The sequence below is a fragment of the Eleutherodactylus coqui genome, chromosome 4 (assembly GCF_035609145.1).
Source record: "Eleutherodactylus coqui strain aEleCoq1 chromosome 4, aEleCoq1.hap1, whole genome shotgun sequence".
Taxonomy (NCBI): domain Eukaryota; kingdom Metazoa; phylum Chordata; class Amphibia; order Anura; family Eleutherodactylidae; genus Eleutherodactylus; species Eleutherodactylus coqui.
Window position 1 is genome coordinate 142,678,785 of NC_089840.1, and position 26,702 is coordinate 142,705,486.

Consider the following 26,702-nt stretch of genomic DNA (forward strand, 5'->3'; position numbering starts at 1 on the left):
TTATGCTTTGCAGGGAACTTCTCAAGAGGCATAGCAGAGGAATGGTGACGCTAATGATTGCAGCATCCCCGCTCACCATCTGGGTAGACTCCTCAAAGTTTCCAAGGACCTAGCAGATGTCTGCCAACCAGGCCCACTCTTCTGTAAAGAATTGAGGAGGCTGACTCCCACTACACCGCCCATGTTGGAGTTGGTATTCCACTATAGCTCTACGCTGCTCATAGAGCCTGGCCAACATGTGGTGCGTAGAGTTCCACCGTGTGGGCACGTCGCACAGCAGTCGGTGCACTGGCAGATTAAACCGATGTTGCAGTGTCCGCAGGGTGGCAACGTGCGTGTGGGACTTGCGGAAATGTGCGCAGAGCTGGCGCACCTTTCCGAGCAGGTATGACAAGTGTGGGTAGCTTTTCAGAAAGCGCTGAACCACCAAATTAAAGACGTGGGCCAGGCATGGCACATGCGTGAGGCTGCCGAGCTGCAGAGCCGCCACCAGGTTACGGCCGTTGTCACACACGACCATGCCCGGTTGGAGGCTCAGCGGCGCAAGCCAGCGGTCGGTCTGCTCTGTCCGACCCTGCGCCAGTTCGTGGGCCGTGTGCCTCTTCTCTCCTAAGCTGAGTAGTTTCAGCACGGCCTGCTGACGCTTGCCCACCGCTGTGCTGCCACGCCGCGCGACACCGACTGCTGGCGACGTGCTGCTGCTGCTGACACATCTTGATTGCGAGACAGAGGTTGCGTTGGAGGAGGAAGAGGAGGGTGGTTTAGTGGAGGAAGCATACACCGAGCTGGGGCCCGCATCGGGAAAAGTAGTGGCAACTGGGAACCGAGTAGCACGGGGCCGCCGCCGCCATCATGCTTTTGAAAGCCTCCGTTTCCACAAGCCTATACGGCAGCATCTCCAGGCTGATCAATTTGGCAATGTGCACGTTTAACGCTTGAGCGTGCGGGTGCATGGCGGCGTACTTGCGCTTGCGCTCAAACAGTGGCGCTAGCGACGTCTGGACGCTGCGCTGAGAGACATTGCTGGATGGGGCCGAGGACAGCGGAGGTGAGGGTGTGGGTGCAGGCCAGGAGACGGTAGTGCCTGTGTCCTGAGAGGGGGGTTGGATCTCAGTGGCAGGTTGGGGCACAGGGGGAGAGGCAGTGGTGAAAACCGGAGGCGGTGAACGGCCTTCGTCCCACCTTGTGGGGGGCTTGGCCATCATATGCCTGCGCATGCTGGTGGTGGTGGCTCCCCAGCTGATCTTGGCGCGACAAAGATTGCACACCACTGTTCGTCGGTCGTCAGGCGTCTCTCTGAAAAACTGCGACACCGTAGAGCACCTTGACCTCTGCAGGGTTGCATGGCGCGAGGGGGAGCTTTGGGAAACAGTTGGTGGATTATTCGGTCTGGCCCTGCCTCTACCCCTGGCCACCGCACTGGCTCGGCCTGTGCCCACACCCTGACTTGGGCCTTCGCGTCCTCGCCCGCGTCCACGTCCTCTAGGCCTACCCCTACCCCTCAGCATGCTGTATTACCAGTAGTGCAGAAACAGAACGCTGTAATTAAATGTGCCACTTATTGGCCTGTGGTTGGAGGCTGACTTCGCTTACGGAACGCACAGCAGAGCCAGGAAATAATTTTGCGCAAGCCTGCTGTAACACTTAGCTGGCTGCGTATGAATTAGGAGGGCAACTACACCCAGCACAGACCCAGTACACTGAGGACAGTCACAGGCAGCCCAAATAGATTTTTTTTCCCAAATGTTTTTGGAAAGGCCCACTGCCTATATTCAATAAATATATGTCTTCTGTCCCTGCCTCAACACTACTGGCCCTGGAGTATGTAAAATAACTGCAGACTGTTGCACTGTGGACTGGAATACAGCGGTGATGTAACAGCCAACACAGAGCCAGGAAATAATTTTGCGCAAGCCTGCTATATCACTTAGCTGGCTGCGTATGAATTAGGAGGACAACTACACCCAGCACAGACCCAGTACACTGAGGACAGTCACAGGCAGCCCAAATAGATTTTTTTTCCCAAATGTTTTTGGAAAGGCCCACTGCCTATATTCAATAAATATATGTCTTCTGTCCCTGCCTCACCACCACTACTGGCCCTGGAGTATGTATAATTACTGCAGGGCGCAATGCTCTGCATGGCCGATATACAAAAAAAAAAATGTGCAACACTGCAAAAAGCAGCCTCCACACTACTGCACACGGTTAGATGTGGCCCTAAGAAGGACCGTTGGGGTTCTTGAAGCCTAAAATACTCCTAACACTCTCCCTATAGCAGCTCCGGCAGCAACAGCACTTTCCCTCATCTATGTCAGAATAAATCTGTGGCGAGCCGCGGGAGGGGCCGATTTTTATACTCGGGTGACACCTGATCTCGCCAGCCACTCACTGCAGGGGGGTGGTATAGGGCTTGAACGTCGCAGGGGGAAGTTGTAATGCCTTCCCTGTCTTTCTATTGGCCAGAAAAGTGCGCTAACGTCTCAGAGATGAAAGTGAAAGTAACTCGAACATCGCGTGGTACTCGTCACAAGTAACGAGCATCTCGAACACGCTAATACTCGAACGAGTATCAAGCTCGGACGAGTACGTTCGCTCATCTCTATGTCCAACACAAAATAATGACAACAATTGTGATTTTGTTTTCACGCAGACCTTGTGTCTATATAAAACAATTGATGTGTGAATTGGTGCATTGACTACTATGGGTCCATGTGCTGTCAGAGTCTTGTTGGTTATATACTCAAACAGTGCAGGAACTGGAAATACATCCATTTTAATTAGCTCGAAGACTCTGCAGGCTTAGAGTCTTTGCATATGAACAAGGTTTGGAGATAACAGTAATCATACTGATACATGCATCTGCACATAGTAGTGTAATTTTTGCATTAGCAAGGCCAGTTCACATGTACATGTGGTACTCTCTCTCCATGGAATGGAATGACTATATAAATCCTAATAAAGGGCCGCTGTCTTCTTTTCCCTGTGCTTTACGCAGGGTCACACCTTTTTCCTTGCTTTTTTAAAAACTTGCCATAGACTTCTATGGCAGTTTTGATAATGAAACACAGAAAGATAGGTCACTAACTTTTCTCAGGCTCATGAGAACAAACCCACTGAAATCAATGGTGTCTCTTCACCACGGTTTGTGGGCTTGATTTTCACGCACGTTCGTCTTTTAGAGCCCTTAGTTCATTTTAGACTTTAAGACTGAAAAATGTCCAGAAAATTATCAACTGTGTCTCTTAATGGCCTCGAAATATCTGGGTGTCCTTATAAATGTATAAAGACTATGTAGAAAAACGAGAATGGCGAAAAAAATTAACCCTTTCCTCATATGTGACAAATCAATCCTACCACCTTTATAATAAAAGTGATGTACTGCATTGCAGATGGTACAGTTTTAACAATGTTTGATATTATATTGGCTTAGAGAACGCAGTGGTTGTCTTCCTCAAGAAGAGTAATACTTACATACAAAGTTGATATGTCCTTTGAAGAACTCATACTTTCCATCTACAACCTGTCTGTTGACTTCAGTCTATCGCATGATTAGATTTTACCTACATACGGAGCACATTTTTATTACGCTCCTGGAATTAATTTATTTATAACTTTTTTTTCTGCAGAAACAAACTGTGTGGATCTCCAAGACAATACACATTTTTCAAGCAATAAGTGTTGTTTCAGATTTAGGAAACCGATTAAGCAGCCTTACTTGGCAGATGCAGAGCATAAGGAAACAAACAAAAAGGTCAATGTGAGTTACTGTTGCAGTGAGTAAACTTGGTATTTTTATTTGCACAAATTCCTGCCTGCATGTTATAAATGTTTGATAGATTAGATGTGTTTTCTTGAAGAATAAAACTAAACATGCTGCCTTGTTTCTCTTGGGGAAATGTACGTGGAGTATAATAGACGAGTATATTTTAGAATGGCGCTTTAAAATAAACATAATGGTAAGTACTTTGTGAATTTAAAATAAAGTAAGTTTCTTATTATGGTTCCTGGATTTTAGCAGAATAGTTTTGATTAAGTGTTTTAGTGAAAATAATACTATTACTATTGAGGTATGTATAATAGAATGGGGAATTCAACATTTTCTATCCTGTCAGAAGATGTCATTTGTGCATCCATGTGCTTATATACATAGCCTCAGTATATAAAGGACTATCTATCTTTCATCCAGAAATTTTTTAAACAGAGTATCTTTTTATTTTTTCCAGTGGAAGCATATATTAGCTGGAAACACATGATCTGTATGTTCACTGCTGCCCCATATACAAATCACTGATAACAGACCACTGAATTGTAGAAGGGGTGCGCCTATGTCCTTTCGATTATAATTTTGTTTGTTTCATATGACTTTTCCTATTGTTTATTTGTATGGTACACTGTGCCTTTGATAGAGCTGGCCTAAGGCCATTTGTGAGAGTTACCAAGAAAGTAAGACGCTGCCGTGCCGCAGTGTCATCAAAGGTATTATGTAAATTACCAGACTTCTGGCATCTAGTATAGGAGTAGGCCTATGCAGATTCTCTGCAAATCGCATTGACTGCAGTGCCTGGCTTACAAGCCCCACAAAAGATAGGATGGGATGCAGTTGCTTTTAGTGGGGGCCAGAGAAATTGGACCAATCATTAAGAAAAGAACACTGTTCGAACCACTGAGTTTAGACCTCCTTTAAACTCCACTGCACAAGCATATCCAGATGATATTAACCTGTGCTATCGGTAGCTATTCCTTTGCCAAGCTGCAAGTGAGGAAGACTTGTTTGCTATAGCATTGTCTTGTTATTGACTTTTTAAATTTTCAGCAAGCGAAGAACAGTAGTCTAGCATCATTATTGTGCATCATCTGGACTCCACCAGTATGTCCATTGACCACTTCTTTGCATGCCCATTCCTTGGTGTTTCCTGGAGTCATGACTAGCATACCAAATAGCTGTCCACGGTCCCTTGCCCTACAGCTTGCTGTCTGTACTACCACTGATAAAGCCAAAAATGCAATACCTAATAGGCTGCAAAGCAGGCACAATAGCCGCAGAGTAGGAACAGTTACCATAGGCACAATCACCATAGGGCAAGCGCAATCGCTATAAACCCTAATAGAATGCAGTCAGCCAGACTAGGATATGGAGGAGCTACTTGTTCAATGCAGACTAATGTGCAGTCACCCAGTCAACTCAGCCCAGATTGGGGAGGAGCGACCGCAAACAAACATAGCCTGCACATGTGAACGATACCACAGAGGTCAGCTAAAGATGGATGTGGCCCACCATACAGGATAGAAACTCTCACTGACATAGCAGTGGGTTGCCCTGTATCTCCAAAGTGGACTGCACTGGCTGACATCTTGCTCTCCCCCAAAATCTAACTGAGTTGTCCATACTATCCTTCCCACCTGGCTGGCCCATTCCTTCCTACAGAAAATTGGTAAGATAAGCTGTAAATCGTGTCTACGCTGCATGTATCTAAGGCCTCTCTTACACAGGCGACAGCGATATTGCCGCTACAAAATCGCAGCTATATCGCAGCTTTGTTCCAGTGATTTCGTAGCATCAGCAATGCTTTTTCTTGAGAATAATCTTGCATGGTTGCCGCCCGTGATAAAATTGCACGATTTTTTATCGCGAAAGTCAATAGCCCGAAAATCGCAAGTTTGTGCGAAGTAACAAAACAAGGAGGCTCCATGGGGAAACATGGGAGATAAAAAATAGCACATCGCAGAAACATGCTGCAATGTTTTTTTTTTCTCTCGCAGCATTGCATCAGTGAAAACATTGCTAATGTAAAGGAACCCATTAAAAAGCATAGGTTTCACAAACATGTGTTTTGTAGCGCTGTCGCATCGTCGGAAAATCACGCGATTTTGTAGCCCTTGTAAAAGCAACCTAAGCCCTGCTGGACAGGGGATCTCTGTAACATCATTAATGACATCACGGGATGATAGCAATGACATTACACTTCAGTCCTGCTTGTGCACTGTTTGCAGTGACATGCAGTGCCATCAAATGCATTATGTAACTAAACAGGCTTCTTGCATAGGGTCCCTGCCAGTAGTCCATTAATTTGCATGGTGTGGGTGGAAAGTGGTGAAGGAATAAAGTATAAATAAGCAACAAAATAAACCAATTATAAAGTACAATAATATGATGTTTACTATTTAAAAAAAGATTTTAGTCTTTGGATTTGCAAACAACATAACAAATCTAAATAAAGAATATGCTCACACATCGTGAAAATGCTGAACATTGTCCACAGCAGACTTGGCTGCAAAAAACCTACAGCATATTACAGTACTTCTGTATGGACCCTAAGGGTGGCTTCACACAAGCATGTTTTTGCGTGTACATAGGTGCATACATAGGTGCGCACCCATTTACGTGCAAAAACACTCGTGAATGCAGGTCTGTGCATTGTTTTCAATGGAGCAGCGGCTGCTGCCGGCGGCTCCCGCTAGTTAAAAAAATTCCCTGCTGCTACATCTGCCACATCTGTGACAGATGCAGCAGAGGAATTCTTCAATTCTCTACCACAGCTGTCACACATGTCAGCTGCGGTAGAGGATTCTGCTGCCAGCAATTGATTTCAGGGAAGGGCTTTAAATATAAGTGCTTCCCTGAAAATCAAGTAACAGTGGTTTATAAACAAAAAAAAAGATACTCACCTTGCTTCAGCTGCCGGGGCTTAGCCATGTCTTCTCCTGCTGTCCCCTGCACTGTGGTGCTGATATATCAGCAGCCGGGGATTTAAAATCCCCACCTGCTGAAAGAGCTGAATGTCATTGGCTGAGATACTCAGTCAATCACAGGCAGCTCTCCCCGAATGAATGACGGGCGAGAGCTGCCTGTGATTGGATAAGTACCTCAGCCAATCACATTCAGCTCTTTCAGCAGGCGGGGATTTTAAATCATACTGAGAAATAAGCTATTTGAAAACCCCTCCAACTGCACGTGGACAAGGTTCCCCCATGTGTGACTGCTGCTGTGTATTCTTTTTTTTTAATCAAATAGTTTTTATTGAACATTTTCCATTTTCCCAAAAACATACAAATTCCTACATCCCCAGAAACAAAACAAAATTATTTTTTAAGTATTTAACCTCAGCTTCCTCCCCTCTCCCCTCAACTCCCTCTCATAGTAACAGTCCAATATGTGGTGGAAGTACATTACTGAGGATATTGTCCAGAATTCGCCTTGTCCTACTATAACGGTATAATCCGAGGTTTCATGAGTTGCGTAAAAGAAGTTCAACAGCATTATGAACTGTGTGCACCATGAACATATGGCCTTATTAAGTTTAAGATTTAGGCAATTATAAAGGACATTCAACATATATTAAAAATCAGTGAGAACCAATAAGTAACTGCGTTCATACATCAATATTACCATTTCAATCCATGTGTATCTCCTACAGACATACTCCAATGCAATATAATATATCTGGGGTAGGGTCTTTATCTACCCAGTAACATCATACGGATCAAATTAAGTGGCTTCATTCGTGGGGTGTTAACCCTTTCCAATCCACTGTCTGACCTGTGAAGACATTATGATTTAAGGCTGTACAGCTCTGATGTTGCTAGACTTCCGTCAGGGGTTCTCTTACTGTATATTGCCAGCCTCTCTGCTGTCGGAGCCTCTCCAACGTGTCACCTCATGCAGTACTGGCTTTAGCCAGCATATAGCGCCATTGTACAGTGGCAGAAAAAGAGTAAGCCCCCTAGGAAAACCAGGATACAAATTGGACTGGAAAGGGTTAAACCATTTTTACCACATTCTGATGAATTTCTTCCCCGCATTGTGTTTCCCACAGCAGCCGTTTGTTGACTCTGTCATGGAAATCTCTTATTGTAGGAGGTAGCTCATCTAGCCAGTGCTGCGCTATCAGTTTTCTTGCTATATATGGAAGATGCGCAACTGCCACCTTTACCGTCTCCTCTAGCTGCAGGTCATCTACATATCCGAGGATACACAGTAGTGGCGTGTCCTCCAAGCTAATCTGAAATACAGAACTAACTAGAGAGATGGCTTTGTTCAAGTATCTGTATAGATATGGGCATTGCCATACCATGTGGATGAGTGTCGCTGATTGGGTCTTGCATTGTGTACACAGAGAGTCATTTCTCACTCCAATATTGTGTAGGAAAACTGGGGTACGGTACACTCTACGCAGTAGGTAGGGTATATCTGTGGCAAAGAATGTGATTCACTTATTGACAATGTGGGGGTCATCTGTAATATCTCATCCCTTTGTGTATCTTCTATAGGGCCCGGATCTGCCTCCCATTTACTTTTAATTACAACTGGGTTTCGGACATTTAATTGATTCAGTATTTTTTGTATATAAGTGATATTTTCCTGCTGTACACCGTGCTGTGCCGATAAAGTCACTGCTGTGTATTCTTACCGTCAGCAAGGGTAGAAGCAATGCTAGAAGACAGTACCTACCTAGATGGAATTCTAGACTTCTAGGCTATGTGCACAATCGAGTTCAAGGACAGCATCAACAGTAATTAATTCAAATGCATCATTTCGTGGATGTGAGCTACATGTCCTGTTTTCAATACAATTTAAGAGACTTCTTAAAATTCCGATGAAAGTAAACAAGATTTGAAGCCTATTACTTGTACTTCTGCAAACAATTCACTGTAACATGGGAAATAAGCAGTGATTTTTTTGACTTACAGAATGGTTATGGTAAGCGCTGTAATATTTCTACCTCATCTTGAGTATTCTTATGCCATTGTATCAGTATCAGACATAGTTTGAGGGCAACAAGCTCCATTAAGTAAACAAATACTTCAGCATTCTCCACATTTCCCATGGCATTAGCTGTGTCACTGTAATATGGCAAACAAATGTAAGGATCTTTTTTCTTTTTACTTCCAGACACTTGTTAGATAGAGATAACTAACATCTTTTTTTCTAAAACGATTTCCACTGAGAATGGTAAACTGAGGAAATGTAATATGCAACCTGCATCCTTGTATAATTACAAGAATTTCTGCTTTGAGAAGTAACAGCTGCACCATTTTATCTTGGTTGATAATGGGAATAATTTCCTGTAGGGGAAAGAACACTGAAATGCGTTTTTTTTCCTCCACAAAGCTTGGCTGTCTTAGCCAGCTATGAAATATACTATGAAACTTGCTCTTCAGGGCTTCTCTAGAGCAGCACTGCATTGAATATGCAGTTGCCCATGTAGAGGAAAGGAATATTTTCGCTTAGGGAGATTTGTGAGCCATATGCCAAACAGTGGAATGCTGGCTGGGAAGGAATCAGAATGCTAATAAGAATTAACATCTTGGGCACCATGGCATTGTTTTTGATATTGTGTGGTTTGAAAGTAAATCTCCTGCCATCTGTGTATATTGTGTTTGTAAAAGGAAGTCAGAATTTCAACTGCATTCCTAAATGTTGTGTTTCATTTAGTGATCTGACATCAGTCTCGCAATTTGCCTTCACTGAAGTCTCACATGCACAAAAGTTGATTTACTAAGCTCTGTGAAACTAGAATTACAGTGATAGACCTAGGGTAATTACGCACGTGTTGTGCTTTGTTTGCTCTCTATACTCTTGGGGTCAAGGTTTCTGTATCCAGTATGACAAAGTAGTTGCATGAATATCTTTTGAAGTATAAATTGAATATAAAATACTTTTACGGATGTATCAAATTTGAAACCAACTAAGCTAATGTATTTTTTGTTTATCGCTGCATTGAAGGACCCCTAACATTTTTTTTGTCAACGGTGCTGTGAAATAATTTTTTTTTTGTGGGATGAATTGTACATTTTAATAAATTGTACGTGGATAACCTAAGTCCCGAGGAACAGCGACGGTTCCGGATGACTCATCGCCTCCGCCTCTATTGTGGGAAAGCCAGACGTAGCGACCTGTCCTCAGAAGTGTCTACAACATCAGTCTGAACCGGCGGAAAACTTCAGATCCTAGGCGACCTTTGGGAGGAATGCCTAGGATCACAGGTACTCCCTAAGTTGTTGGTGCCTTGTCAGATTGGCTTCCGGAATTTCCCTTGGTCCAGTCAAGCTTCTATTGATTCGGGGGCTGCCGCCAATCTGATTAGTTTAAGTTTTGTCAGACCTCTGATGACTGAATTCTCGGCGTTAAAGATTCCCATATTCTTCACTAGTATTGATTCTACCCCTCTGTCTGCAGGGGTTGTACAATGGAGGACTCCCATGTTACAGTTCACTGTGGGTTTTCTCCATTCTGAGAATCTGTCGTTCTTGGTAATGGAAAGGATGTCTGTTGATGTGGTGCTTGGTATGCCCTGGTTGGCACTGCACAATCCCCAATTTGATTGGTCCACTTGGGAATTGACACATTGGGGGTTGTCCTGTCATAGTCACTTAGCTACTATATCCATGTGTTCAGCAGATACCATACCTATTCCTGAGTATTTGTCTGATTTTCACAATGTATTTTCAAAAAAACTGTCTGAGACTTTGCCTCCCCATAGGGAGTGGGACTGTGGTATTGATTTGATCCCCGACAGTCCCATCCCTAAGGGAGCCATTTTAAATTTGTCTGGGCGTGAGAACGAAGCTCTTAAGTCCTATATTTCGGAGTCTCTGGCCAAACGACATATCAGGCCGTCCAGTTCCCCTGCCGGGGCAGGTCTCTTCTTTGTAGAGAAGAAGGATGGGACATTGAGGCCTTGTGTGGATTATTGGACTTTGAATAAAATTGCAGTGAAGAACCAGTGCTCCTTGCCCCTGATTCCTGATTTATTGAATCAGGTGGTAGGGGCCCACTGGTTTTCAAAATTGGACTTAAGGGGGGCTTACAATTTAATTTGCATCCGAAAGGGAGATGAATGGAAGCCCACCTTCAACACCTCGTTCGGACATTTTGAATGTCTAGTCATGCCCTTCGGACTTTGTAATGCCCCAGCTGTGTTCCAGGGATTTATGAACGCGGTCTTTCATGACTTCCTGGGGGTATTTTTCATCATATATCTCGATGACATTCTGGTGTACTCCCCAGACTGGGATTCACATGAGGCTGGTTCTGACTTGTTTGCGTGAGTACCAATTTTCTTTCCTTGGTTATTTGATTTCACCCATGGAGATTCAAATGTAGCCTGATAAAGTGGCAGCAATCTCCCAATGCGTCAGACCAGATAACCTGAAAGCTCTCCAGCGGTTTTCAGATTTCACAAATTTCTACCATAGATTCATTAAGAATTATTCTGTTATTACTCAACCCCTGACCGATCTTACCAAGAAGGGTGCCGACTTGGTAAGATGGTCGCCAGAGGCCCTATAGACTTTTAATCGTCTCAAAAGGGCGTTTACTGCTGCCCCGGTGCTAGTACAGCCTGACGCGTGGCGACCGTTCTTCATTGAGGTCGGTGCATCAGAGGTGGGGGCGGGGGCTGTATTGTCTCAGCAAGTCAGCGGGATACCTGGGTATAGTCCATGTGCGTTCTTCTCGCGGAAGTTCAGTTTGGCGGAATGTAACTACGATGTGGGTAATCGTGAGTTATTGGCAATTAAGTGGTCTCTAAAAGAGTGGTGTCACCATCTTGAGGGGGGTAAGGCATCCCATTACCGTGTATACTGATCATAAAAACTTTTTATATCTCCCAATGCTAAGACATTCACAGCTCGTCAGGCTAGGTGGCCGCTGTTTTTCACCAGGTTTAACCTCGTCGTTACATATATTCCAGGGAAGAAAGATCGGGAAGGCAGACGCACTCTCACGGAGTTTCGGTTCACCGGAAAGTGAGACAGTGGCTCCCGAGAATATCTTGGCACCTGGGGTGGTGGTGGCAGCTGCAGAATCTGATCTCATTCCTCATCTACAAAATTGTCAGCAGGATGCTCCCTCAGGGGTGCCGGAGGGCAGATGGTTTGTGCCAGAGACCTTGCATCTCAGAGTCATTGAAGAGTCTCACTCATCTGTTCTCGCACGCCATCCGGGGTTTCAGGGGACTCTGGATCTTTGCACTAGACACTACTGGTGGCCAGGCATGTCTCGGGAGATCCGTGACTTTGTTAAGGGATGCTCTGTGCATGCAGTAAAAGTCGGCAGCAGCATCCAGAGAGGCCTCTGAGACCATTACCAGTGCCTTTTCGTTCGTAGTCGCATTTATCGGTAGATTTTATCACCAATCTACCTGAGTTTCAGAAGTTCACCACTTTCCTAATTGTTGTAGACCGTTTCTCAAAGATGGCACATTTCGTGGCGTTAAAAAAGCTACCTTCTGTGATAGAATTTTCCAAGATATCTGTAAAAGAAATCAATTGTTGACATCAGGTTCCCGAGAACATTGTATCTAATCACGGTGTTCAGTTCGTTGCGCAATTTTGGCAAGCCTTCTGTAGAAACCTAGGAACGTCACTTTCCTTCTCGTCAGCATTCCACCCGCGAACTAAAGGTCAGACTGAGCGGAAGAACCAGGATTTAGTGCAATATTTACGGTTGTTTGCTAGCAAAAAGGCTCATCAGTGGGCAAAATTCCTGCCCTTGGCAGAGTTTGCCCTAAACAACCGTACTTGTTCTTCCACTGGGGTATCTTCATTCCTTTGCGTATATGGTCAGCATCCTCGCTTCCTTACAGCTATTTCTACTTTGTCTGCCTGTCCTGCAGCTGATGTCGCCACAGATGCGCTGCAGGGGGTATGGAAAGAAGTACAGAAGAACCTGGAAACAACTGGGGCTCGTATGCAGTTGCGTAGTGAGAGGAGTCTGTCAGTATTTGAACCTTACAGGATGGGACAGAAGGTATATTTGTCTTCTAGAAATCTCAAATTGAAGGTTCTGTCTTTGAAACTGGCGCCACGTTACGTGGGTCCTTTTGTCATCACGCGTGTAGTAAATCCACTTGCTTATGAACTTCATTTGCCAGCTACATGGAGGGTTCATAGGGTTTTTCATAAGTCATTATTGAAACCTTTTGTCCCTTCGGTGAAAGGTTTTTTTTTTGTGGGATGAATTGTACTTTTTATTGGTACCATTTATTGATCAATGTGACATTTTGATCACTTTCCAGTTCATTTTTTTTAAGGTGAGATAGTCAAAATTAGCTATTTACACAATGTTTTTTGGATTTTTTTTTTTATGATGTGCACTGTGCAGCGAAAATAATGTACATTTTTCTCTTGGTCATTACGAATGCATCGATACCACATATGTGAAGGTTTTACATACTAAAGGGGGGAAGGTGGGGGGTTGATGATTTTATTTCTAGTTTTTTTTAACTTTTTTATACTTTTTAAACGTTTTATTTTTGTCCCACTAGGGGATTTAAATATCACCATATGTTATAATTCTTCTAATACACTGCTATACTGCAGTATAGCAATATATTAGAAAGCCTGTGAAGTTCAGTCAGAGGCTGAGCCCCACAGGCCACCATAGTTGACTGACCCGGAGGCTATATTCAAGCCTCTGGGCACCATAGCCACCCATCGGGATGACATGATCATATTGCAGGGTTCCATTGGGTGAGAAAGGAAGCCTTTTCCCTCTGTCAGCCTTTTACATGCCATGGTTGCAGTGACTGTGGAGTGTAAAGGCTTAAACAATGGGAATCGAAGGTCCCTGCTGTTAGAGCAAGTGCCAGGTAGTTATCTGACAGCCGAGCACCTGCTGCCTCTGGCACAGATAACCTACACCAGGCTTCTCGTGCAGCCGCCATCAAAAGATGGAACTGCAGAATAAAGCCCCTTAACGTCTGCCATCAAAAGATGTATGGGCAGTCATTAAGGAGTTAAAGCAGTTGTCACACTTAAAATACTGTTTATAGTTAAATGCAGCCCATTTGTTACCATGCGGCGGTTGCTGGTCCTCCCAGGGGGGGGGGGGGGGCGGTGTGCGGGCTCCTACGGTCGGGGTGTGCTTCTTGTTCGGCTGCCGGGGGCAAGGGTGCCTGTCCAGCGTGGGCGGTGTGGTGCTGGTGGCACGCGCCACCGTGCACGTGCACACCTGTGAGTGCAGCTGCCTTGCATGAGCTCCCTTTTATTATGTTCTGTTGGGAGTTGAGAGGCTTTTGTTTAAAGGTCGGGCAGAGACAGAGACTGTCAATCACTGCCAGTTATTGGTTTCCCTCAGTGTGCCAGCTAGTCTGCCTCTGTTGGTCTCCTGCTTCTGTCATCTTGTACGCTATACTTTGCTGTTATCCGCCAGGCTTTTCGATCTGCCTTAGTTCTGCTTAGTATTGTTTGTATTGGTTATTTACATCTGCCTTTTTTGTCAATATTCTACCCTTTCCATCTAGGTACGCCAGCGTCCCTTTTTAAATAATAAATAATGTTAGAATAGCGCCACCTGTTTAGCATTATGAGCTGTATTGACTATTAAAAACATTTATCATAGCACAACCCCTTAATGGTCCCCTATACCCCTTCAAAAAATAAACAGAAAAAAATTAAGGTTAATGAAGTTTCTTTAAAAAAATAAACCCCTCTTTTCAATAAAATTTTTTTTTATAATAGTTCTACATAAAAAGAATACATATTAGTACTACTGCACCTGCAAGTTAATTTATTATTTAAATTTCATGGCATTAAAAAAAAAAAAAATCAATGGTGGATTTAATGTATTTTTTTTTTGATTCTGCACAAGAAATATTAAAAAAGTGAAATAAATTATATATTCCCCCAAAAGGTATCAATAAAAACTCCTACTCATCCTGCAGACCCCCATGCTACTATTTGGATGGAACAAGAAAAAAATTATGACTTTTGAAAAGTGTCAACACAAAAATAACTTTTTTTCATAACACATGTATTTAGTGCAAGAAAACTACAAAAATTCTAACAAATAGAGATGAATGAGCATACTCAGTAAGGCGATTTACTCTGCGGGGGTGAGCAGGGGGGTGCAGAGGGGATGGGAGGAAGAGAGAGAGAGAGATCTCTCTCACTCCCCCGCCGCCCCCCGCCCCTTCCCCCCCCCTCCCCCGAATCTACTGGGACGAGTCAGCAGTTACTTGAAAAAGACGATGCGCTCTCAAGTAAATAGCTTAACTGAGTATGGTCTCTCATCTCTATTTAAAATAACTATGCATATTTGATATCACTGTATTCTAAATATGCCACATAATAAAATTAATGTTATTTTTATTACAAAATAAGCAACGAAAAAAAAAAAGTAAAAACTGGGGTGGCAGCAGGGGAAAAGAAGGTCCAGGCAGAAGGTTGGGACAGGCAGCAAGCATAGTGGATAAAAGAGCAGAGATCTGAGAGCACATAGGTCCAAATAAATGGTAGTCAGATCAAACTTGAATACATAAATATAATGGCTAATGAAGATCAGTTTCTCAGATATGCTCCATGAGTGGGGGATATCTAATATAGCCAGAGTTGTGCAGGGATTGGTGTGAGAGAGAATTAGGGAGCACAAGCTGGCCCTTTAAACAGAGAAAGCAGCACACATCCTATGGGCAGCAAAGTGGGAGTGAAGGGAGTGTAGAGTAGATACAGCCAGGCATGCTGTGTGAGGCCTTAGTCAGACGGGCGATTTTTCGCGCGATTTGCGGATCGCATGACGGATGCGCATCCGCAAATCGCGTGACCGGTGCGCGCAAGTCGCCCGCAAATCGCCCGAAAATCTGCTCCTAGCCGTGTTTCATTAGAAACAGGCAGGAGCTGTCCAGCGCATTGCATTCAATGGAGACGGCAATACAGCCGACTCCATTGAAAGCAATGCGCTGCGGGCGAGCCCGGGATGAATTGTCGGTAAGGGCTTAAATATATAAGCCCTTCCCTGCAATCCATCCTAAAATGTGTTAAAATAAAAAAAAATTGTATACTCACCTTCTCCCGGCAGCCGGAGCTCCGCGTGGCCGTCCTGCAGTGGGTGTGAAGGGGGTGTGAGTCAGACCTGCCCCCTGATTGGCTCAGCGCTAAGCCAATTAGAGGCATGCCTCACTCACACCCATTCATGAATTCATGAATGGATGTGAGTCAGACCTGGCCCTGATTGGCTCAGCGCTGAGAGGCAGCAGTCACTCACCCATTCATGAATTCATGAATGGGTGTGTGAGTGTTTTCAGCCTCTGATTGGTCAGGGCTGTGACCAATCAGAGGCAGATCATTCAGCAGGCGGGGATTTTAAAGCCCCGCCGGCTGAATAGTGCCAAGAAGCAGTTCAGGAGAACTGACAGCGGCCGCGGCTGGACTCCAGCTGCAGCGGAAAGGTGAGTATACAATTTTTTTTTATTTTAACACATTTTAGGATGAATTGCAGGGAAGGGCTTATATATTTAACCCCTTCCCGACAATTCACCCCGCGCACGCTGGCCGCCCATTGCTTTCAATGGAGCCGGCTGTATTGCTGTGGCAGAGAAGAATGATTTGTCTTCTATATGTTCTCAATGGGGTCGGCGCTGCTGCCGCCGGCCCCATTGAGCGCATATGCAGAAGAGAACAGGAATCGCAGATCGCAGATAGGTGCGATCTGCGATTTTTTGTTCTATAATTTATCGGACGAGCGCATAAAAAGCGCTCATGTGTCCGATACCATTGCAAAGCAATGGTTTAAAAAAATCGCCGGACGCCTGCGCATGCGCAAATCGCGGCTAAAAACGCCCGTCTGACTAAGGCCTAAGAGGAACAGTGGTGCCTGACTGCAGCTCAGGTGAAAGGTGAGCAGCTGCAGCAGTGTGCTCTGACAATACCCCGCAGGCTGTCTCCTTCTTTCTGAATAAAGTTTCTTAATTCAGGACTGTTAATGTTCTTTTAAAGCTTCCAGCTATCTCTGCTCAGGGCTGTAGCCTTTCCAATCTACCAGTAAGAAGAGCTTGCCTCTTATCTCCTCAGCATCTAAAATCACTTTAATCTCATATTCCTCTTCAGAATCAGCAAAGGGTGATGGAGATACAGAGGATGAAGAATTAACCTTCAACTGTTCTATATATTGTGGTTAACTTTTTTCGCAATAATGAATTAGATGTTTGCAATAACTTTTTTAATTAATTAAATAATTAAAAAACACAAAGAAATAATTAGGGATGAGCGAACGTGTCCGTTACGGACACATCCGCACCCGGACACCGGCTTTGCCGAACACTGCAGTGTTCGCGCGTAAGTGTCCGGGTGCCGCCGGGGGGCGGGGAGATGCGCGGCGGCGCGGGCGGCAGTAGCGGGGAACAGGGGGGAGCCCTCTCTCTCTCCCTCTCCCCCCCACTCCCCGCCGCACCCCCCCCCGCGCTGCCACGGCGGCCCCCGAACTTTTTCGCCCGAACACTGAAGTGTTCGCAAAGTTCGGTGTTCGGGCGAAAAAGGGGCGGAGCCGAACGTGTTCGCTCATCTCTAGAAATAATATACTTTTATTTATATATTTTATATAAATCACGTACTTCCCTGCAGAGATTCTTGGAATTCTAGAATGGGGAGGGTTCTGTGAGACTCCACATCTACAGTTAAAGGTTAACAATTAGAGGTTTGAAGAGGGAGACATGGAAACAATTTGGAATCCTCCAGGAAGATGTCAGACAAAGCCTGTAGGTAACAGGAATAATTTGCTTCAAGAATTCATTGAAATTGATCCATGGAAATTAAAAATTGCAATCTTTCCAATAAAAACTTGCTTTAGCCTAATATTTTTAATTTTCATATTGGGCAATGAGAGAAAAGGTATCCCAAAATTTGCCTACCAGTAGGAGTGTCCCTTCCAGCAGCTTTGAAATCCACTGGCTGATGTTAGACATATTGCTTCTCTACTAACAGAGACATGAAGATGGCCTGCTAGAAATGGGGATGGGGCTATGTTCACAGGCTGGTACTCTGCACTCAGATTGAGCAGGCCTCTGCTTGCTGCCAGATCGTCACAGATATATTGACAGACAGTAGAGCAAACATTAGAAGCAGAAACCAAAAAGTAGCAACAGCACTCAAAATACATTTGCTATCGGGGGTGTGGCCTGGATGGACTTAAAGGGGTTGTCTCGCGCCGAAACGGTTTTATTTTTCCATAGGCCCCCCGTTCGGCGCAGGACAAACCCAAGGGATCTGTTAAAAAAAAAAAAAAAAAATATATATATATATATATATATATATATATATATATTACTTACCCGAATTCCCGCTCTGCGACTTCTTCTTTCTTTCTACTTCTTCCTTCACCAAGATGGCCGCCGGGATCTTCACCCACGATGCACCGCGGGTCTTCTCCCATGGTGCACCGTGGGCTCTGTGCGGTCCATTGCCGATTCCAGCCTCCTGATTGGCTGGAATCGGCACACGTGACGGGGCGGAGCTACGATGACCAGCTCTCCGGCACGAGCGGCCACATTCACCAGGCAGAAGACCGCACAGCGCAAGCGCGTCTAAAAACACCAGAAGAAAGCGAAATTAGACGGTGCCATGGAGACGGGGACGCTAGCAACGGAGCAGGTAAGTGAATAACTTCTGTATGGCTCATATTTAATGCACGATGTACAGTACAAAGTGCATTAATATGGCCATACAGAAGTGTATAACCCCACTTGCTGCCGCGAGACAACCCCTTTAATGGTGGATGTTAGATAGCTCTGCTGCCTAACCTGCTATAGCAACTCACAGCAACACGAGTTACTCACAATTTCTTTTGTGGAAGTGCCAGAGAGGTTCCTGATCACAGCCATGTCACGTAGGAAGCCGGGAAAGTCAGGTCCTAAGCGTCTGACTGACTTCTATCCAGCATGTGGCAGTGAGGAGGAGAAGAAAATGGAGGATTCTGCACCTGGAAGAGCTGGTAAGTTGACCATCTTGAGAGCAAAACCTGTGATATAACAAGCTCTTACAATGAGCTGACTGACACTCATTACAAATTAGAGGAAGATTTTGAAACTTTGAAACGCAAAATGGCAGATCTAGAGGATTGAACCAACATAATAATATTAAATTCAGAGGCATAGCATAGTCAGTGAACGCAGAAGAACTTAATAAATATGCTCAAGACCTTATGGAAGCTCTACTCCCAAACTCCAAACCAGAGGAACTCATTCTGGACAGAATTCACAGGTTTCCAAAACCTAAGAATGTTCCAGACAGCGCCCCTAGAGATGTTAATGCCAGAGTACATTTCTGCCATATTAAGGAGGAAATGATGAAAATCTCCAGGAATCGTAAAGATCTCCCTCCTCCTTTTGATAACATCAAACTATTCTCCAAGACAAAGACTAATTGTAGTCGAAACGTTGCCTGTACCATTTTGAATATGGAGTAATAAAGTTGCTGATTTTACTTTAAAACCCTCAACGGATGCTGACACTTCTTCTTTGTTGATGTCTGACTTGGGGACTGGAGGTCCATAGTCCCTTCAGTGGCTTGGCATACATTGCTGGATACCTCTGCGCTGTTAGCGTATTGCCTGGTGTGCTGCGGGATTCTCTCTTGTCATCACTTCCTTTGATGAAGGTAAATCCTTACTGGAGAGATGGAACCTCCCTCCACCAAAAAAAGACACTCCTCCCTACATAACCAAAGATTGGTCCCACAAGCAATCTAATAAACCAAACAGAAAATCAATAACCATTCGTTGAGAACTGGTTCTCCTCTGATATCGACTTACGGTTTTAGCTTTGTCGATCATGCTAAATGTTACTAATTCATCCACAGCAGGCTGAACTTTGTACACCCCCGAGCATGACCTTTCAGTTTTGGGTTTCTGTTAGGCCCAAGTCCAGAAGGGTCCATTTTTGTTGTAATTACCCTATTTTAAAGAAATTGATTACCCGGTTAAGGAAAGTTTTTTTCTACTTTTTCTATGTTGAACTATTTTTGGATGAGTCTATAAAATACCCTCAATACTGTTATGCTGGTCTATTAAAAGAATTCTGATCACTTTGAAAGCACAAGTAAGATTCTCTCATTGCTCCTACAAGCAATAAACCTTCACCATAAATGGAGTTGAACCTTATCTTTAAAAGTCAAGGGACTTAATTCATGTTTTAAGAGATCTGCTATGTGAAGAGAGGTTATTTAATCTAAAACGGATATTCTTTGCACTCAAGAGACTCACTTCGCCAAAGACAGAGCACCCTCTATTTCACACCCCAAGTTCTCAAGGATATTCACAGCTAATGCTGCTAAGAAGAAGGCAGGTGTTCTAATTGCCATTAAGAGCTCAGTGAACTTTCAGCTAGTAACGGAGGTGTCAGACGGAGATGGTAGACTCTTGATTTTAGTTTGCAAGATAGAAGGCATCCTCATGACTCTGGTCAATATATATGCTCCGAATTCGAGACAATTAAGTTTCCTGGCCAGGGTGATGAGGAAAATAAAGAAAGTACAACAAGGAAATTTGATAGTGTGTGGGGACTTTAATCTCATAGCAGATGCCGCTTTGGATTCTAGTCATGCTGGTAGAGGTAAAGGCCCAACCCTATCCTCCAGGATCCACAAAGCAGAATTGTTTGACACTTTCAGATACTAAAATGTGAACTCAAGAGAGTATTCATTTTACTCATGTCATCATAAAATGTTTTCCAGAATTGATATGTTTCTGGTGGATTTCCCTGTTCTTGGAAAAATGTTAGATGCAAAAATTGGAGTGACATCTTGGTCAGATCACAGCCCAATCTTCCTCAAGTTAAGGGTGGGTCCCCAGGTTCCAACTTTTGGGTGCTGGAGGAATAACACCTTCTTGATGAAACTCCCAAGATGCCAAAAGATTTTCAAAGATGCGCTAGAGGAATATTTCCAACTTAACGACTCTTCAGAGACATGTCGATTTCTATTGTGGAATGCCCATAAATCTGTTATTAGAGGTTTGATGATACAGCAGGGCTCCATATATAAGAGGGAAAAGAACAAACTTCTCAAAAACACCCTAGCTGAATTAGCGGTATTGGAAAGATAAATGCAATCCACCCCAATTCCCTCTCTCCGTGACTCTCTTATGAAGATTAGACTTAAAATACGTAATATCATCTTAGACAAACATGAAAAAAACTTAAAATCTCTTAAAACTAACTATTATACTAGCAATAATGAGTTTACACGTCTAATGGCAAACAGAGTCAAACAGAAAAGAATCAAAGCAAAAATCCCTTTTATAGTTGACCCAGTTTCAGGAAATAAGTTATCTAACCCAAAACCTATAGCTGAAGTATTTAGGAAATTTTATGAGTCCTTATATAATCTTGAAAGGGATCACAATGCACTAAAGAAGAGATGAGTAATTTCTTGCCATTAACAATAAATCTCATTACTTCTGTTTGCCCATTACCATGCACTTTGTAATATACATTGTGCATGGTAAATTAGGCAAACAGAAGTTATTGACTTACCTTTAGGGGTGCCCCCCCCCCTGTGTTGCTCCTCCATCGTCCATGGTTACAACAAGTCTTCTGTTCTTCTTGTCGGGCCGGTTCCAGATCTTGACGGGACGTCGGGGACGCGCTTCTTGCTTCTTCTCTCTACTGCGCATGTGCAGTAGAGCTTCAGCTGCTGTGAAGCTCTGGTCTGCCTGCAGGGGACGCGCGGCTGCTGAATCTTCATCTGTTTAAGGTAAGAATCTGAGGGCCGGGCTGGGCTGTCCGGGGGGGGGGGGGGTGTGCTGGCAGATGCCACGGGGGGGGGGGGGGGGCTGGAGGTGGCTGGGCTGTCAGTTGCTGCGGGGGGCCGTCACGTAGACTTCTTGCAGGGGTGGGTGTGCTGTCACATAGATTTCTTGTGGGGTGAGTGTGCTGTCACATAGACTTCTTGTGGGGTGGGGGTGCTGTCACATAGACTTCTTGCGGAGGTAGTAGTGCTGTCACATAGACTTCTTGTGGGGTGGGTGTTCTGTCACATAGACTTCTTGGGGGGTGGGGGTGCTGTCACATAGACTTCTTGCAGGGGTGGGTGTGCTGTCACATTGACTTCTTGTGGGGTGGGTGTGCTGTCACATAGACTTCTTGTGGGATGGGTGTGCTGTCACATAGACTTCTTGTTGCTGTTGGGTGCTGTCACATAGATATCTTGCGGAGGTGGGGGTGCTGTCACATAGAGTTGTCACTGTTGGGTGCTGTCATATAGACTTCTTGCGGAGGTGGGGGTGCTGTCACATAGACTTGTTGCTGTTGGGTGCTGTCACATGGACTTCTTGCGGAGGTGGTGGTTCTGTCACATAGAGTTGTCGCTGTTGGGTGCTATCACATAGACTCCTTGTGGAGGTGGGGGTGCTGTCACATAGACTTGTCGCCGGGAAAAGAGTGTGGGGGTCGGGAACTGTGGTGGGGGCATTGTGGGGGGTGTACTGTGGGGTGTGACACTGTGGAGGGGCATGTGTGTGGTGGGGGCACTGAGGGGTGTACTGTGGAGGGCACTGTGGGGGGGTGCACTGTGTGGTGGCACTGTGGGGAGGTCATTGTGGGGGGGTGCATTGTGTGTGGGCACTGTGGGGAGGTCATTGTGGGGGAGGGGGTGGACTGTGTGTGGGCACTTTGGAGGTGCATTGTGTGTGGGCACTGTGAAGGGAGGGACTGTGGGGGGGCACTGGAGGGGGACACTGTAGAGGGGGGGGCAGTGTGGAGGGGGCACTGTGAGGGGGTGGGCATGTGTGTGTGTGTGTAGGGCATGCTTGCTGCTACTTTCACTTTCAATAGCAGAGGATCGTGTGACCGGCGTCATTGGGAGTGCGCACGCTGGGGAGAGAAAGGCAGCAGTGCATCATGGGAACTACCCAGCGGTGCCATCTTTGAAAAATTATTCATGCAAGCTTTATAAGGGGAAGAAAAGGAATAAAAAGGTTAGCAAAATATAGTTTTTTATGGGTAAAGCTGTAGTGTGTGATGATTTTACTCCACAGGGCATTCATGGGGAAAAAAATCAGTTTGGGCGGCTGGACAACCCCTTTAAAGAGGAACATTTTGAAACTCTGAACTCTCCTATTACTTCCCAGGAAGTTCTGCAAATTATAGACAATTCTAAGAAGGACAAAGCCCCAGTTCCAGATGGGTTCACCAATGAATACTTTAAAATCTACAAAAACCAACTAGTGACCCATATGAGAAATCTATTTAATGAAGCAATGCTGAAATGCTCTCTTCCCCCAGAAATGCTACAAGCAAACATCATAACAATCCCCAAACCTGTCAAAGATACATCTTCTCCCGCAACTTTTAGGCCAATATCATTACTAAATAGTGATACAAAATTTTATGCAAAAATTCTAGCTCTAAGACTCATTGGAATAGTCCCTGACCTTATACATAGTGACCAAACAGGTTTTGTTAAAGGGCGGCCATCAGCAGACACAACTAGACGATTAATAAACATTATGAAGGAGCTGGAGGTCTCTCGGACGGCTTTTTTGCGTCTTTCTTTGGATGCGGAGAAGGCGTTTGACAGGATTAACTGGAGTTACGTATTGTCAGTGTTGAGGAAGATGGGTTTTGAGGGCAAAATTTTGGGAGCAATGCAAGCTCTTTATCGTGCCCCTTATGCTTGGGTCCTTATTAATGGGGTTATCTCCAATTCCTTTAGGATAACAAACGGGACAGGGCAGGGTTGCCCACTGTCGCCCACTCTATTTGTTCTGACAATGGAACCCTTAGCAAAAACTATTCGCATGAAGAACAACATAAGAGGAGTCCGCCTAGCATTTCCGCATCATAAAATTGGCCTTTTTGCGGGTGACATAGTTTTAGTGTTAACTTCCCCTCTAGAGTCTCTCAGAGCAGTATCTCAACTTCTTCATTCTTTTGGGAGAGTTTCTTATTATGAAATCAACCCGTCAAAGTCAAGAATATTGGGTATTAATATCCCTCCAAAGCTTATGCTTCAAATTAAAAAAGAATTTCCATATGGATGGGACTTGAAAGATACCCAGTACTTAGGTATAACAATTTCTTACCCAATAAAAAATACAATGGATTTAAATTAGAGATGAGCGAACGTACTCGTAATGAGTACTTACGCACCCGAGTACCGCCATTTTCGAGTACTTCAGTACTCGGGCGTAAAGATTCGGGGGGCGCCGGGGGGCAGGGAGTGGCGCGGCGGTGCGGGGGGGGAGTAGCGGGGAACAGGGGGGAGCCCTCTCTCTCTCCCTCTCCCCCCCACTCCCCACTGCTACCCCCCGTGCCGCCACGGCGCCCCCCGAATCTTTACGCGCGAGTACTGCTGTACTCGAAAATGGCGGTGCTCGGGTGCGTAAGTACTCGTAACGAGTACGTTCGCTCATCTCTAATTTAAATGTAGTTTCCTTGATGGAAGGGATACACAGAAGTCTTGAAGACTACAACAAAACAGAATTTTCCTGGTTAGGGAGAATAGTGGTTTATAAGATGATGTTTCTCCGAAAATTCTTTACATTTTTCGAACAATTGCACTTAAATGCCCTACCAAACTACTTAAAAGTCTGCAAAAACAACTGATGACATTTGTGTGGGGAAATAAGAAACCTAGAGTTGCCGCAGCCATTATGAATAATCTCAGGAAAGATGGAGGAATGGGGGTCCCTAACTTAGAAGCTTACTACAAAGCAAATGTAATCTCTCAGTGGAGAGCTTGGTGTATACCCCAGAAAGGGATTAGTTGGCCAAATATTGAACAGAGTGCAATAGGAAATAAATCCCTGAGGAACTTGCCGCTTGGGTCAAGTGTGGATCCCAATCTTGAGAGTCCGTAAAATCCCATGATTACAATGCTATAGCAATCTGGAGACAATTAATACAAATTTCAAAAAATCACTCCCCCAGGAAGTCGATTTCCCTCCCGATAGAGACCTAAGAATTCTGGTCAGATAATTTAAATACACGCAACTGGAGATCAAAGGGAATTAAGTTTATTTCAGATCTTGCTGAAGGCCCTGAATTAAAAACCTTTAAATGTTTGCAAGATAAATATGGTCTCTTGGATACAGATTTTTTCCTTTATTCCCAAGTCCGTGGGATATGGTTGACAGTTCCCCTCCACAATCCTTCGCTGCCTTTGTATTTATATAGATTTATGTTCGACCCCCGTCCCTATAAAGTAAAATTAAAAGATTTATACAAAGTATTTTGTAGAGGCGGAGATCATACGCACATTCCTCAAAAGAAAGTCCATCTACTAAATTGGGAGAGGGAATTGGAAAAGTCTTTCTCAATAACACAATGGAATATTGCTCACTTGTGCGCTAATAGGGCCTCATCCTGCACCTCATTACTGGAAGTCCATAGTAAGGTACTTACAAGATGGTATAGATCCCCAGTCAGATTAGCAGACTTCTTCCCAGAGGTCTCAGATAAATGCTGGCGAGACTGCCGGAACCGGGGCTCCCTATTGCATATTTTCTTGAGTTGCCCCTATATTCAACAGATATGGCAGGAATTCTTCTCTCTCATTAGCCAAATAGTTGGAATCGTCATCCCTCCAAAGCCAGAATTAGCCATTCTTCTGATAGGGATAGATAACATTCCCATCAAATATAGAAAGTTGGTATCTCATGGCCTTCTTTCAATAAAACTACTTCTAGCGAGGAAATGGAGATCACAACAGATCCCTTCTCTGAACGAAATAACACAACTTCTCTCGGAAGATTACGTGTATGAGAAAATATTGACAATTAGGAATGATAGAGTAAGTCATTTTGTGCAGACGTGGAATCCTTGGCAGCAATGCTTCAAATTAGTGAATCTCGTCCCTATATAAGCCCGAGAAAATAACTTTGACAGATCAAATTGTTACAATTAGGTTCCCGTTCCCAGGTTCATGAAGAAGGTTTTATTTATATTTAATGCATTTTGGTTAGGCTTAACGCAATTTACCTAAGTATAAAGTTGAGCAGACTAATCCTTACCCACCTCCCCCCCCCCCTTTTTTTTCTCCCAACTTCCAACTATGTTTCCACTATATATTCCTCCCTTCCTTCTTTTCCTTGTCCCACTCCTTTTCAATCATATTTCTAGTTAGATCATTATTTGAACTTAGAGAATTACAGTACTTGAATGGATATTACAAACATAGTCTATGTAAAGTTTTTGGTGACACTGTAAAATGTCTTGTACCTGTAGATTATATTGATTCACTATTGTGTCAATTCTGCTGATTCTCAATAAAAAATTATTGAACATTAAAATACATTTGCTATCAGAAATATACATACCTATAATAAATACACAAACCACATTAAATAATGCAAGGTTCTTGGTATATAATTTGATTAAATCATATTGGCCCATCTACCAATGTGCACCTATGGATTTCTATTGGAAAGTGTTAACCTATTTTATTTTGTTTTTGTACAAACATAGTGGAGTTGTGGCTGCTTCCACCTGGTCATGCACTCCCACCCATTTACCTTTTTCTGAAGACCAACTGCTGTTCTGGAACACTAAGATGCTTTGTCCTTTGTGATTCCATGGTGTCCTCATTAAATGGGAAAATTTCTTCCAGGGTTTTTAGCTTAATTCAGGGTCTTTGCTTATACTCTGATAGTCACAACAGACAACTGGCCTTCTCCTATTGGCAGGTCCTTGAATCCTAGAATGGTTCTGCCAAGAATGACTGGTACTTGTAGTTCAGGAACAATAACTGCTGGCATTTTTCATCCAACTGTAGTTTAATATTTGACGTGGAGCAATTTCTTTGTATCTCCATGAATACAAGTAATGGGTACTTTGTGAACCTCTGTTTTTTGGGTTATCAAGTCCTCCTTTACCAGGTTCAGTTTACTGCCTGAATCCAGCAACACATCCATAGTTTATCCATTCATTTGAATTAAATGGATGAAGTCAGTGGAAACAAAGAGCATTGTTGGACTTATTGTGATTTTC